Here is a 14,305-nt window from a genome sequence, read left to right on the forward strand (position 1 = left end):
GGACAAATCATTTAACCCTGTTTGCCTCATTTCCTCATCTGTAAAATTATCCATAAAAGGAAATGGCAAACTACTTCAGTATCACTGCCAAGAAAACCCCAAATGGGGCCATGAAAAGTTGGACATGGCTGAAAAACAACAGAACAGAACACAACAAAACAAAACCAAAAAAACCTTCTAGATCTCAGTTATGTACCAAAGTTGTAATCATCAAAACTTTGTATTGTGGTGAGAGAGAGAGAGAGAGAGAGAGAGAGAGAGAGAGAGAGAGACAGAGAGAGAGAGAGGAGAGAGAGAGAGAGGAGAGAGAGAAAAGTAGATCAGTAGATTAGACTATTTAAAGAAAAAACACAGGATTCTAAAATTCTCTATATTTGACATAATATCCCATATAATCCCTATTGGGAAGAATTGTAAAGGTCATTTAGTCTATCTCCATCATTTTACAGATGAGTTGGAAAATGAGGGACAGAGATCATCTGACTTGCCCAAAGCAGGCTGGTAAATGTTGAAGGCAGAATTTGATTTTTTTTTTGGGGGGAAACATATACACACAACAAAAATACTATTTAACAAGACTTTCTAGGGAAAACTGCCAAGTATTTTGATACAAATTAGCTTTCAGTTAGATTCTTAATATCTATACAATATCCACAATAAACTAAAAATGAACACAATATACTGTCTTTTTAAAAATTTTAAGATCAGGTCTCCCTATCTCACCCAAATTGAAAATCAAGCAGTAATTCATGGACCCAGTCCTATTACTGATAAGCATGGGACCTTTGACTTTCTTTGTTTTGGGCTGGGCTGGTTAGGTTTTCCTTAGGGATCCTGATAGTCTTCCATTCTTGGGTACTCGTCATATTGCTGTTGTATTTGATGCATTTAGGCTTCCACAACTCAACATTCCCTGAGCTCCTATGATCCCAGCTTTAGGTATTATAGTTAGGTATGACCATTTATTAAAGCAACAATATGCTGAAGAGTCATAGCTTCTTCAGTCACAGAGAAGGGGAAAGTTGAATCCTAGTTCTGGATCTATTGGACTTGGAGCTCCTCAGTCACCTTCTTGTTGGGGAGGTTGAAGACCTTCAGATACAGATTGGATTAGAAGTGATCCTAAGGTTTTCAAATGTCTAGCCTCATATTCATTAGGGGAAAGCAAAAGGGAAATGGGTACAGTATCAGTAAACAGAAAGAAGCTGCTCATAGGTTTTTAGAATAATAGAATTAGCGTTAAAGGGGACCTTACAAGTCATTGAATGCAAGTCCCTTAATTTGACTTAGAAAAAAGCTGAGGTTTAAAGTCAAGTTGACAAGTTCACAAAGTACATGGCAGAGGCAAGATTTGATCTGATAATGTCTAACTACAAATCTAAACTCTCCATTGTTTTGCACTGTCTTTATTGTTACTGTAGGTTCTCTTAAAAAAAATCTTCCTTTCTTTTCCTATCCTTGAGAAAAGTGTAAAAGAAGTATTTGCCCCATATAAAATTTAGAAATTCTTGCTAGGATGAGGAAGTAGCTTGGTAGAGGACAGCTTCTTGGCTGAAGTCTCCTTTATGGCTGAGTTTAGACTTTTCTCAGAGACAATAGACAGACATTTGTGTTCACATATTTGGGGAATTACACAAACAAGTATAATTTAGGCAGGTCCTTGAAGCTGTAAAACATTAAACCACATTTTGTTAATGAGCTTCAAACTACTTTCAAATAAACCTTTATTTTTGTGTGTGTCACATTTTATGTCTTAGGGAATGAAGTAGACTCATAAAACAGGACTATTAATACTAAAGAATTGTGAGGAGTCTGTCATAATGTCTCCCCCACTCCTTATGTTCCTTTATTTCATTTTTGTTAAAATTCTTCAAATTTAAGATAGCTATTTTCTGGGAGGAAAATTTTAGCCTAGCCTTTAGGGAACTCAAAGAATTGACTATTTTTTGAGGGGGTATGGAAATACTTCTGAAATTCCATTCATTAAATTTCCCAAATATTACTAACAAGTAAATTAGTTGGATCAGTTTTAATATTTGAAAACAATTGAGTTTATGCCTAGGTCTTGGTGATATAAATTAGAGGAAAAAAGGAGTCAGATTGATAGACTATTAATAAATTTTATTATTATTAATTATATTTTATTATTAATTATTATATGTATAATATAATAATTAAATATAATTATTAAATTAACTATTAACAGACAGATTAACCATTTATTATGTGATGGGCACCATGCTAAGTGCTAAGGCTATGAATATAAGCAAGCATGATAATCCCTGTCCTCAAGAAGCTTACATTATTTTTAAAAAAATATTTTCCACAATTCCATATAAAAATAATTTTTAACATTTGTTTTAAAAAATTTTGAGTTTCAAAATTTTTTTCTTTGAGTTCCAAATTTTCTTCCTCCTTCTCCCCTCCCTGAGAAGGCAAGCAACTTGATATAGGTTATACATGTGCAACTATGCAAAACATATTTCCATATTAGTCAAGTTGTGAAAGAAAACAGAAAAAAATTAAAGTAAAAAATAGTATGTTTTGATTTGTATTCAGACTCCATCAATTCTTTTAAGGAAGTTACATTCCAATGAAAGAAAACTATGTCTAAAAGGGAATTATGAAATGGGGTACAGTATGATTTGAATCTGGGATTGGAAGTGTGGTGGGACCCTGATTCAAGGCAACATAGATAAAAATCTCATTTTTCAAAGTCCAGTGCAATTCCAGGGGTGGATCCAAAGTTCTGATGATGATGAGGAGGAGGCAGAGATGATGGCTAAAGTGTAAGCAGCAGGTTTGGAGCTAGTGATTGGGATGTGAGCTGGCAATCTGATTTTTGAATATCATCTTACTCCCTAGGAATTTGATATAATAAAGTGAATTATCACAAAACTGTGGGATCTCAGTATGGGTGTACTGTTAAATGTTTAACAACTTGTTCACTAGGGAAAAATGAATGCATTTAAGCTTAATGTGCATTATTAACATTTTCCCCATTGCTTTCTTAAATCTAGATAATCAACAAAACAAATCAAGTCCTGATTTTTAGTGTTGGCTGGTTTCTGAGGTATAAATGCTTACACTGAAAATTTGATAACTCTCATGAGCTTAACTCTAGCATATTTATGGATCTTAGAATGGGAGCAAAACTCAGAACTTTAGAATTTCTGATTTCTGAACAGTAAGTGCCCTACAAAGAATTCATGTAAACTGCTTCAGTTATGAAAACTCACTGTCATCCTAACTATCTCACTGCTTTTCAGGGTAGATGGGATCATGGGAGGTAGATGGGAACTGGAGTGACGTAACAGGGGCTTTGCCTAGGGGTACTGAATTAAGAGGACTTTGATAACATGTGAAGTCCTTCAGCAAAATAGAAACGATAGACATTAAGAGTAATTAGCTAATTAAATAAAAGTTGCTCTTTCCTACACAGAGCTCCTTTAACTAAGGGCAAATTTCATGCCAATTGCTCTAGAAAAAAACCCAGTTGTGACTGATCATACCAGATGATTGAAAGAAAGTATAAGTACTCAGATCTTATGTTACATTTTCTCCCTACCAATGAGAACAATTTTTCCCAATGGGAAAGTTAAAGATTAAAGACAACCTGTCTGGTTTTTGAACAGATTGAGTTTTTAAAAAGTTTTCTCTTGCATAAAATCTAAATCTACTCCACTGTAACACCTAGATATAGTTTTCCTCCATTTCAATATGATGGCCTTTTAGATACTTGAAGATTGTTATGGCGGGGGACTTCTTTGTCCTCTAGTTGTCTTCTCTGATTCAGGTCAAATACCCTGATTCCTTCAAAGGATCCTCAGACCTTATTATATGTATGATCTTGGATAAGTCATTCTGTTTCTTCGTCTGAAATATAAAGGCCTTAGACTAAATGACTCTGAGTTTCCTTTTCATTATACACCTGTTAGCTTCTGGTCATTAGATTTTATTGTTTTGCTAAAGCAAAAATATTATGTTGTTGTTCAGTCTTTTCAGTCTTTTACAGGTGAAGCCTAAGAACAATCTAAGCCTAAGAACAGATTCAGGTTTGGGATTAAAATGCAATGAGACACATCATTCATAAAAATAACTTCATTAATCATAAAGAAAGAAAAAAGGGTATAATTTTTTTTTCTGAGGCAATTGGGGTTAAGTGACTTGTCCAGGATCACAGAGCTAGGAAATATTAAGTGTCTGAGGTCGCATTTGAACTCAGGTCCTCCTAACTTCAGGGCTGGTGCTCTAAGGATATAATTCTTTAAGTTCAAAGAACAGTAATTCTGATAAAGAGGCTATTCTACCAGGCCTCTATATTCAACATAGCAATCAGCCACACTAGGTCAGAAAGTCATCTGTGCAGAACAATGATAATTTTGCTAAATCCTCTGGCACCAATTCCCCATGAATAGGGCTTTACTTCAGGAAGTAAGTTTGCCAAAAATAATGTTTCCCCCTAAATGTTTCTCTGTCCTCTTATGGGTAAAACAGACCAGCCAACATTCTACTCCACCCCATCCCCTGACATCAATTTCTTGGTGTTCTTTCTGTCCTACAGATATATTCCAACACTAAATAACCTTAAAACAATACAAACATTAGGATAAAGACAAATATAACAACAACAACAATAATAACAAGAATAATAGCTAGAATTTAGAGAGCTTTAAGGCTTGCAAAAGACTTTGCAAATATCACCTCATTTTTCTCCTTACAAGAACTTTAGTGAGGTAGTTTCTGTTATCCCCATTTCCAGAAGAAGAAACTGAGGCAGATAATGTTTAAATGATTTGTCCAGGATCATCTTGATAGTAAATATTGAGGCTGGATTTGAACTCAGTTCTTCCTGACTCCTCCAGGTCCTGAACTCTATTCTTTTTGCAAATAATCTTAGATTTCTTGATGTCAGCACAACCATGATGGCCAGTAGTAGCACAAGGGACATCAAAACATAGATGAGGATAGTTTTGAGTATCATCCTCAGTACCCATCACAGTTCTGGGTCATCACTAGCAATGTAGCTAAGATATCATAAGTATTTTTTATCCAACCTCTCCTGGGGTGTGAGTTGATATAGGGACTCATCCTATATCCCCATCTACTTAGTGTTCCTTTGTACCAAGAATGCCTCTTTCATGGAGCTCCATTAGGGAATATTAACATTTTGGTTGCTTTAGAGATCTCTATCAGAGGTCTACTGTCTTCTGTGGGAGTCAAATGAGAATTTCTTCTCACCTTCAACTAGGCTTTCAAGATTATTCCATTCTATAAAGGATTCCCTTTCTTTTAGGCAAATTTCCGTTCACCATAAATATAAAAAGACAATTTTATTACCACCATATCAGTAAAAAAAAGAAAATACCATCTTGTGATATACCAAATCCCTATGAGGAAAGAGTTGTCTGAACTATTCTGGGGGTTTTCTGCCTATTAGGGGTGACTTGGGTAGCATAGACCCTTCTGAAGAAGAAGGAATGTCAAGGCCCAAAAGACAAAATACATTCTGAGGTCAGAACAAGGAAGATTTGGAGATGTTTAACTATGAATGGGGATGTCCATCCTTAGCAAACAAGTTTTTCTGAAGGTAAGATCCAAGAAGCTGCTGGTCCAGAAAGCCAAGCCATTTTTTTGGGCAGTACTTAATTATCAAAGACATAGGCTTTGGGAGGTAAAATTCTAAATCCAGTAGGTAAAATGATGGATCTAGGGTTTTAAAAATCCATTCTAATGTTAAGTAATACTAGCTGCCTCGGGATGAAAAAATGAAGTGAAATCATGGCAATGAATACAAACTTGATCCTTCTTTAAGGTAAAATGGGTGCTCTAATTTTCTAATTAAAAGCAGTTGTATGGGGAAGGGAGATATAAGTAAGAAAAATGTTTTGTTTTATGGATTTGATGGTGACTGTCACAGTGGTTGACAGATAGGTGGTGCAGTGAATATAGTGCCAGATCTGGAGTCAGAGAAAGACTTATCTTCTTGAGTTCAAATCCAGCCTCAGACATTTACTTCCTATGTGACCTCGGATATATCACTTAACTCTATTTGCCTCAGTTTCCTCTTCAAGTAAAATGAGTTGGAGATGGAAATGGCAAATCACCAGTATTTTTACCAAGAAAATTCCAAATGGGATCATGAAAAGTTGGGTACAACTGCAAAACAAGTCAACCACAAGCCACAATGGTAGACTTAACTAGCCTTGCAATACATAAATTGAATAAATTTATAAGGACAAACTTCTTGACTGGAGATGGGGAAGAAGGTCAACAAAATCAGTTTGCTAGAGGTAAATCAAGAAACCCAAAGAGTCATATAGACTTTGTGTAAAATATAGGGATGACATACTTGTGGTTAGGAATGGAATATAACAAGCAAGATTGGTAAAATTTCTCATACAACTAATCCAAAAAGTTTTAAATGAAAAAGAATGGGAAATGGAAAGCAAGGAAACAAACAAATAACTGCCTATGTATATTCATTAAGCTAGATACTATAAAGAGAGTTGTTGATACATCTCGAAGTTCATAGCACAAAATCCAAGGAAGAAACCACAGGTAAAATCCATGGTTTCTTATATTTGCTTAAAGTATTTTTTCTTTTGGATCTGTACAGTAGGGCCATCCCTCCATGGATAATTGTTTTGTTGATGTTTGGAAACTGCTTCAGTCCATGTGGTTGACTCAGTGCCAAAAGGATTTTGTATTTTTCTATGACATGGTAACCTCATAGTATTCCCTTAGTTTTCTTCCCAACAGCATCAGTGGGTTGAGGGTTGCATCAGTTAAAAACAGTTTCCAGGTGAGTCTCTTAACTGTGATTTTACCAGGTGACAAATACTTCACTTTTCACATTGACATCCCTGTGGGTTGGAGATAAATGGTGTTCATTATCATCTCCAATGGTCTCACCTGGAGCATGGACTTAACTAGGAGAACTTCCCTCTGGGCCCCTGGCTGCCTTTTCTGCTTCATTTCCTTATGCTAATTAGGTAATCAAGTATGAGACTCAAAGGGGATGTATACAGGTGAGGAGATGAATTTCTGAGATTACTGGAGAGGCTTAGATGTCTTGGATGTCTGGGACCAGACTTGCTGCTGTCAGAAACAGCTTCTCCATCAGAGATGATGGCTACCAACAAAAGAACTGGCTCAAGTCTCGCTATTTATCAGCACACATATATTTGGAGTTTAGACAATACAAAATCAATGTGATATACAAAATGCTAATTACCATTCTTACAAACTTGTTTGTATCCTAATGAAATTTAAACACCAGCCTCCTAGCTGATTACAACAGTAGTTATAAGTTAAGTTAATGAATTCTGTTTTAATTTTAATTTTTTTAAATATACATTTATGAATGCCCTGTGTTTTGTAACCCTTTGTGGGTAGGAATAAGTTACACATTTCTTAGTTGACTTATATTGTACATTGAATCCCTTTTTCTTTCACTTCTCCATTTTTTTGGTAGGCTCTAGAGAAGCCATGATCTAATTTATAGTACTTAAAATGATTCCCAGGATGAGGGACTTAATTAGCTGAAGTGTCTGAAAGTAAGGATCCTAAATTCCCCTGGGTAAAGGCAGACTTACCAGAAAGAACTTATTCAACAGATTGGGGAGTGGTATTAATTCACTGTCTTTCTGGGATCAGTCAGGATTCCTCAAGTTTAAATCTTGAAGTTTTCAATTTTGAATATGATATTTTTAGGTGTCTTCAACTTAGGGTTTCTTACATGAAGTAATTGGCAGATTTTATTTTCATTTTGCCCTCTGGTTCTAATAAATATGGACAGTTTTATGACGTCTTGAAATACAGTTTTGAACTTTTATGTTTGATCATGATTTTCAGAGATTCTGATTATTACATTTCCTTCTTTGAGCTTTTTTTCCCAGGCCTATTTTTCTGTACAGCAGTGATATGCTCTTTAAATTCTTCAATCTTTTGACTTTGTTCTAATATTGCTTGTTGTCATTTTGAATCATTGAGTTTTGTTTACTTCATCCCCCCCCCCCCCCAGGGATTATACTATTTGGGTCATGTCTTCAACATTCTGTTGTAAACTATTTATAATCCTTCCAATTTTTTTCTCCAATAGTTTTAATTTCATTAAAAAAAAACAACCAAAAAAAACCTCTTGCTTTATTTCTTCCATCCATTTTTGCAGTCTTCCTGGCCACGTCATTTTTCCTTCTCAATTCATTTTCCTTCTACTTGTACTTATGGTGGAGTTACTCTCTTTTTTTGGGTTGAACTCTTGGTTTTCTTTTTACTCACATTCTTTCTTATTGTATTTGGAGTTTTATTCTATTTACCCATATTAGCCTCAATTTCTGGTTAAGACATCGTACCATGATCAGGATCTTTCTCCTGTTGCTTTCTTAGATGCTTTCCCTTATGAACTTGTCTGCTTTGCAGGCTGGATGCCACTGCTGCTACCCTGCTGCAGTTTTGGATGGAGCAAGTGCAAAGAAGCTCCACTTTTTGCCATGATCCTTGCCTTATTCCCCTTACCTAGTGACTCAACAAGAATGCTATCTATGGCAACATGTCTGCTTCCTCCTCTTTCAGCATTACCTCGTTGCAATTTAGCTGGTTTTTGTCCTCTTCTCTGGCTTGGAAAGTAATCATAGTGATAATAATAATAATGATAATAATTGTAAGCTTGTTGAGGGTAGCAGAAAGAAGTTATCTATATAAATCACTTTTCAAATATTATTTCAATTTATTATCCCAACAACCCTGGGATACAGGTGCTATTAATAACTCCATTTACAGATAAGAAAACTGAGACAGAGGTTAAATGACTTGCCCACAGTCATACAGCCAAATGTGTGATGCCAGATTTTGAATTCCCGTTCCTGATTCCAATGTGTCACCTAGCTGCCTCTGAAGATCATATTAATTTCAGGTTCGCTAGACATCTCTTTCATTCTCATGTAGTCTGTCTAGAAACTTGCTTCTTCTCTTTCCTGTGAATCGCTCTAATCAGAATTAGCTTTTGTCTCCTTCACTGTCTTTGAAAGGATATTGGTTTAAGTTTCAGTTGCTTTCAGGTTTCTTGGAACACTTTAAAGTGTGAAAACATGGTCTAGGGTGAAGCTGTCTCCGTCTCTGCGCAGTGTCATGAGCTGCTTTGTTAAGCAGGATCAAAATGCTGCTGGTATTGGACCCTGTTTACTTAAGATTGGTTTGTCTTCAGGCCTTTTGTATGTACCCCTTCTCACCATACTCGCAGGCTTTGGGTCATCTTCTTGTGCTTTTGATGTTTCCTTTTGATTTTTCTGTTCATTTCTTTATCTGGGACCATTTAGCTTTTTTCTGTGCTGTTTAATAAGATAATTAAACTTGGCTAATTCTAAAAAAGTCTTGATACTAAATGGATCAGTCTTCAATCTTGTCTATAAACTGAATAAAGTTTAAGAAACAAGATGGTTTCAGTCATGGGATGATGGAGCAGGACTTATTTGAGAACTGAAAACAAAAGGAAAAGGATGGCTTGGAATCATTCACACTTCTTTCCATTATCCATTATCACAGTACCATTCTTCCTAACCAACTTTCCTTGCCCTTCTTTGATTTTCTTTCCCCTCCCAGCTTAGCTAAAATATCCCTGTTGCTATCTTAGGTATTCATGGCCACCCTCTACTCATGTGGAACTTTGCCAATTATGACACTATTCTTGCAGAATTGTGTCATTTTTTTTTCACCATTAATATGGAGAGTCCTTATTAAATAGGTGACTCTAAGAGCTGTTTCAGTTCCCCTGAATCCATATGGTTCTGTTTTACACAGTATTGTTTTTTGTTTCTCATGGGGATTTTCTAGGTTTGTGGTTATAAGAATTTCCTTCTAGAATATTTTTCATCCCTTTGGAGATAAGTTCCCCAGCAGAATTGTAGACCCTCGGGGTCTTCTCTGTTGTCTAACTTTCTACTTTATCAAAGTCTTCGTTATTGGTGAGAATTATGTCCAGTTTCTCTTTCTTCTACCTTTTGAAGAAGAAAATTATAATTACCTTCTTAGATCTGTTAGAAAATTATCATGCTCCAAGGTCAAGAATATTAAGGGAATTAATGAAAAAAAAATTACAAAGGATGGTGGCTTAGCAGTACCAAACCTAAAACTATATTATAAAGCAGCAGTCATCAAAACCACTCAGTACTGGCTAAGAAATAGAGTGGTGGATTAATGGAATAGGTTAGATACATACAACATAATAATATCTACCACAGTCTGGTATTTGATAACCCCCCCCCAAACTCCAGCTTCTGGAGTAAGAACTCACTATTTGACAAAAATTGCTGGGAAAATTGGAAAATATTATGTCAGCAACTCAGCATAGACCTACATCTCACACCCCATACCAAAATAAGATCAAAATCTGTACATGATTTGTTTGTTTTTGCTGAGGCAGTTGGGGTTAAGTGGCTTACCCAGGGTCACATATAGGAAGAGTTAAGTGTTTGAGGCCAGATTTGAACTCAGGTCCTCCTGACTTCAGGGCTGGTACTCTATCCACTTTAGCTGCCCCATGGGTATGTGATTTGGGCCTAACGGATGATACCATACACAAATTAGGAGAACAAGTTATAATTTACCGGTCAGATCTTTGCAGAAGGGAAGAATTTATGACCAAAGAACTACAGAACTTTATGAAAGGCAAAAAGGACAACCTTGATTACATTAAATTGAAAAGATTTTGCACAGACAATTTTTAGATGACAAAATTAAAGTCTATCTATAATGATATGAAAAAATGCTCCAAATCACTGTTGATTAGAGAAATGCAAGTTAAAGCATTAGGGGGATACCTCATATCCCCCTCACATCTCTCAGATTGGCTAAGATGACAGGGAAAGATAATGCTGAATGTTGGAGGGGATGTGGGAAAACTGGAACACTGATGCACTGTGGGTAGAGTTGTGACATGATCCAACCATTCTGGAGAGCTATTTGGAACTATACTCAAAGGGCTATAAAACTGCAAATACCCTTTGACCCAGCAGTGCCATTAATGGATGTGTATCTCAAGGAAATCATGAAGGAGGTAAAAACATCCACTTGTTTAAAAATGTTTGTAGCAGCTCTTTCTGTGGTAGCAAAGAATTGGAAAAGGAATGGATGCCCATCATTTGGGGAATAGGCTGAACAGGTTGTGGTATATGAAGGTTATGGGATAATCGTTCTATAAAAATGATGGGCAAGCTGATTTTAGAAAGGTCTGGAAAGATTTACATGAACTGATTCTGAGAGAAACAAGCAGAACCAGGAATACATTGTGCACAATAACAGCAAGAATGTGTGATGATTAACTATAAAAGGCTTATTTCTTCTTAGTGATTCAGTGATCCAAGGCACTTCCAATAGACTTCAGATAGAAAATGCCATCTGTATCCAAAAAAATAACTAAGGAAACTGAATATAAATCAACACATGCTATGATCACTTTTTTCCCGGTTTTTTTCTCTTTTCCACGGTTTTTCCTTTTTGTTCTGATTTTTATCTCCTAGCATGATTCTTAAAGCAATGTATATTAAAAATAAATAAATTTACTGGGAAAAAGAAAGTTATCATGTTCCAGTTGGTCTTCCACCAGGTGAATAAGTCCCCAAACTTGCCAGCAATATTCTATCTTTATCCCAATCATTTTTTACTAGAGAGCTAGGTAGCAGTCCAGATGACGCTGGAGTTGAAGATTTGAATTCAACTTCAGCCTGAGACAATTGCTAGCTGTGTGATGCTGAACAAGTCATTTAATCTCTGACCACCTCAGTTTTTTCAACTGTAAAATGGAGATCATAATGACTACTTTACTGAGCAATTGTGAGGAGTCAATTAGATTATATATATATATATATATTTTTAAATAGCTTTCTTTTTTTTTCAAAATACATCAAGAATAGTTTTCATGAGACATTATTTGTAAAGTATAGCCCAGTGTCTGGCACATAAGAGGTCATTAAAAATTCTTTTCAAATGATTTATTTATTTCCTTTGAAAAGAATAAGGATTTTTTTTTACTGCCATCTTCTTTCATAACTAGAAAAAAGAAAACAACTATTTCCTTTCTTTTTGTGTTTGAGATTATTTTTGTATATTGTACTGGCAATTTTAATGCTAGATTAAGACTGATACTAATAATGCTTTTATTTCTCCAGCACCTGACCAAAAGAAAAAAAAAAGGTTTTATGAATTCTTCCCACTCTTTAAAAAATCTTTTTAAATGATGCATTTAATTGATGCATGTGGAATCTGGCTCATAGCAATTAGTTAGAAAATGGCATTTGAGAATCTGAGTTCAAATTTGGACTCAGACACTTAACACTTACTGAAACAAATAGCATGTGATTGATTGATTAATAGACACTGGAATCTCTTCACAGGAGCCAAGACTCCTTATAGTCAGGTAACATTTACTGATATAATTTTTGCATCTGACAATATATGTAACATTCAGTACCTATAATCCATCACTGTTTTGTGGAGGGGGCACGGTGTATTTCATTATTTGGATCTGGGAATCAGGAATGATTATTTAACTTCATCTGAATTCTACTGAATTTTAAATATGGCTTTCATTTGTATAATTGAAATGCGTTTACCCTTTTTCTGGTTCTGCTGTGTCCCATTCTTTTTTCCCCCCTCAAGTCAATTAGGGTTAAGTGACTTTTCCAGGGTCATATAGATATTAAGCATCTGAGGCTAGGATTTGAACTCAGATTCTCCTAACTCTAGGGCTGGTACTCTACCTGCTGTGCCATTTAGCTGCACGTCTCCTATTCTTTTGAGATTAATTAGTGTGTTATGAACAATCAAACACACATTTATAAAATACCTACTAGATAACTGACTTCATGCTAGGCCCTGAGAACACAAAGATAGAAATAAAGAATTCCTGGGGCAATGACACAACAGATAAGCCAACATAAAGTGTGTTCTCAAACCAGCCTTAAACACCCGACATCTCCAAAAACTTAGAGGACAAAAGTGAGACATTACAGGAAAATTCTTTTCGGGCTGGTTCCTGATTTTTATGAGGCACCCCCCACTGGCTGACTCTGGTTAAGCCCACCCTGCTAAGTCTCAGACATGTGGGTCAGGGATTATTTTCATGGCTGGCCCCTGGCTTTGTGCTTTTGCTCTCTCCTTTCCCTTCCCCCCTTCCCCAACTCCCATCTCTGTTTCAGCTACATTAAACAGGGAGCAACCTTCTGGCCCATCTCCCTCCAGGGTTCTCTTCTGTTCTGCTCTGCCCTTCCAGCTGCTGCTCCAAGCAAGAATTTCAACCACAGTTGGAGGAGCAGATTTCCAGATGTTGATATGTCAAGCAATGTCTCATCTGATGGATGGGACCCCTGGAGGAAAGAATCAAAAAATGGAAGAGGTCTGGGAGGGACGGCCCCTTTGCTTTGCTCCGGGAGGAGAGAGGCGTATTAAGACCTAGCCGGATTTCACTTTCAGAGAGGATACAGTAGCTCCTGTTAATAGTGGGCATTATGACCAGCTCTGGTACAGAAGCCAGACCACAAAAAGGGTAAAAAATGTGGAACTGAGCATAAACAAAGATAGTCTTGCTCTACCCTATCCTATTTCTATTACTTTCTCCTATCCAGATGTTCAGTGTCAGATCTGAATTCTCCTTCTATTAGGCTGTACATGAGTCTAATGAGACTGAATGGCTCTATTATTATGTCTTATTTTCACAACATGTGTGAGCCATGATGCCTTAAAATTCGAGTTTAAAGCTGCTCCCTCCCCCATCCCTCACCCTATTATTAAAGTGCTCTTCCTTCACAACTCCTTCCTAACCCAATAACGCGGCCTCTTGGAGCCCAAGGTTGATTTCTTTGTTAGCCTGCCTGCTGGGAACTGAGATGGGAAGCCGAGCGTCAGCTGGAGTGACGGTGTCCATTCCAGAGCAATTGTCTGTAAACACTAGATGGCACAGGAGGTGTAGGAATGGACTCCCAGCAGCCCAGTCCTCAAACCCCATTCACCTCTGCAGGAATTCTTCCGACTAAGGCTTAACAGGAGACACATTTTGGGGCTGATTTTAAACATTCCTTCATATTTTCTCACTTCGTTGGGATCCTGATTTATATCTTGGAATACAGAGAGCACTAGGTTGTAGGAACTACCTTTCCTTTTCCTAATTTAATAGCTCGTTGGTATTCTGGGGGCTTTTGTGTCTGTTCTCTCTTCTCCTGTTCTTCCTTGCCCTCTTTCTCCATTCTTCTTCCCTGACGGCCGAACCTCTCAAATATGTTCAAATACGCCCATTTCAGCAGTGGTTTTG

This window comes from Sarcophilus harrisii, chromosome 6, assembly GCF_902635505.1.
Source record: "Sarcophilus harrisii chromosome 6, mSarHar1.11, whole genome shotgun sequence".
NCBI classification, from domain to species: Eukaryota; Metazoa; Chordata; class Mammalia; order Dasyuromorphia; family Dasyuridae; genus Sarcophilus; species Sarcophilus harrisii.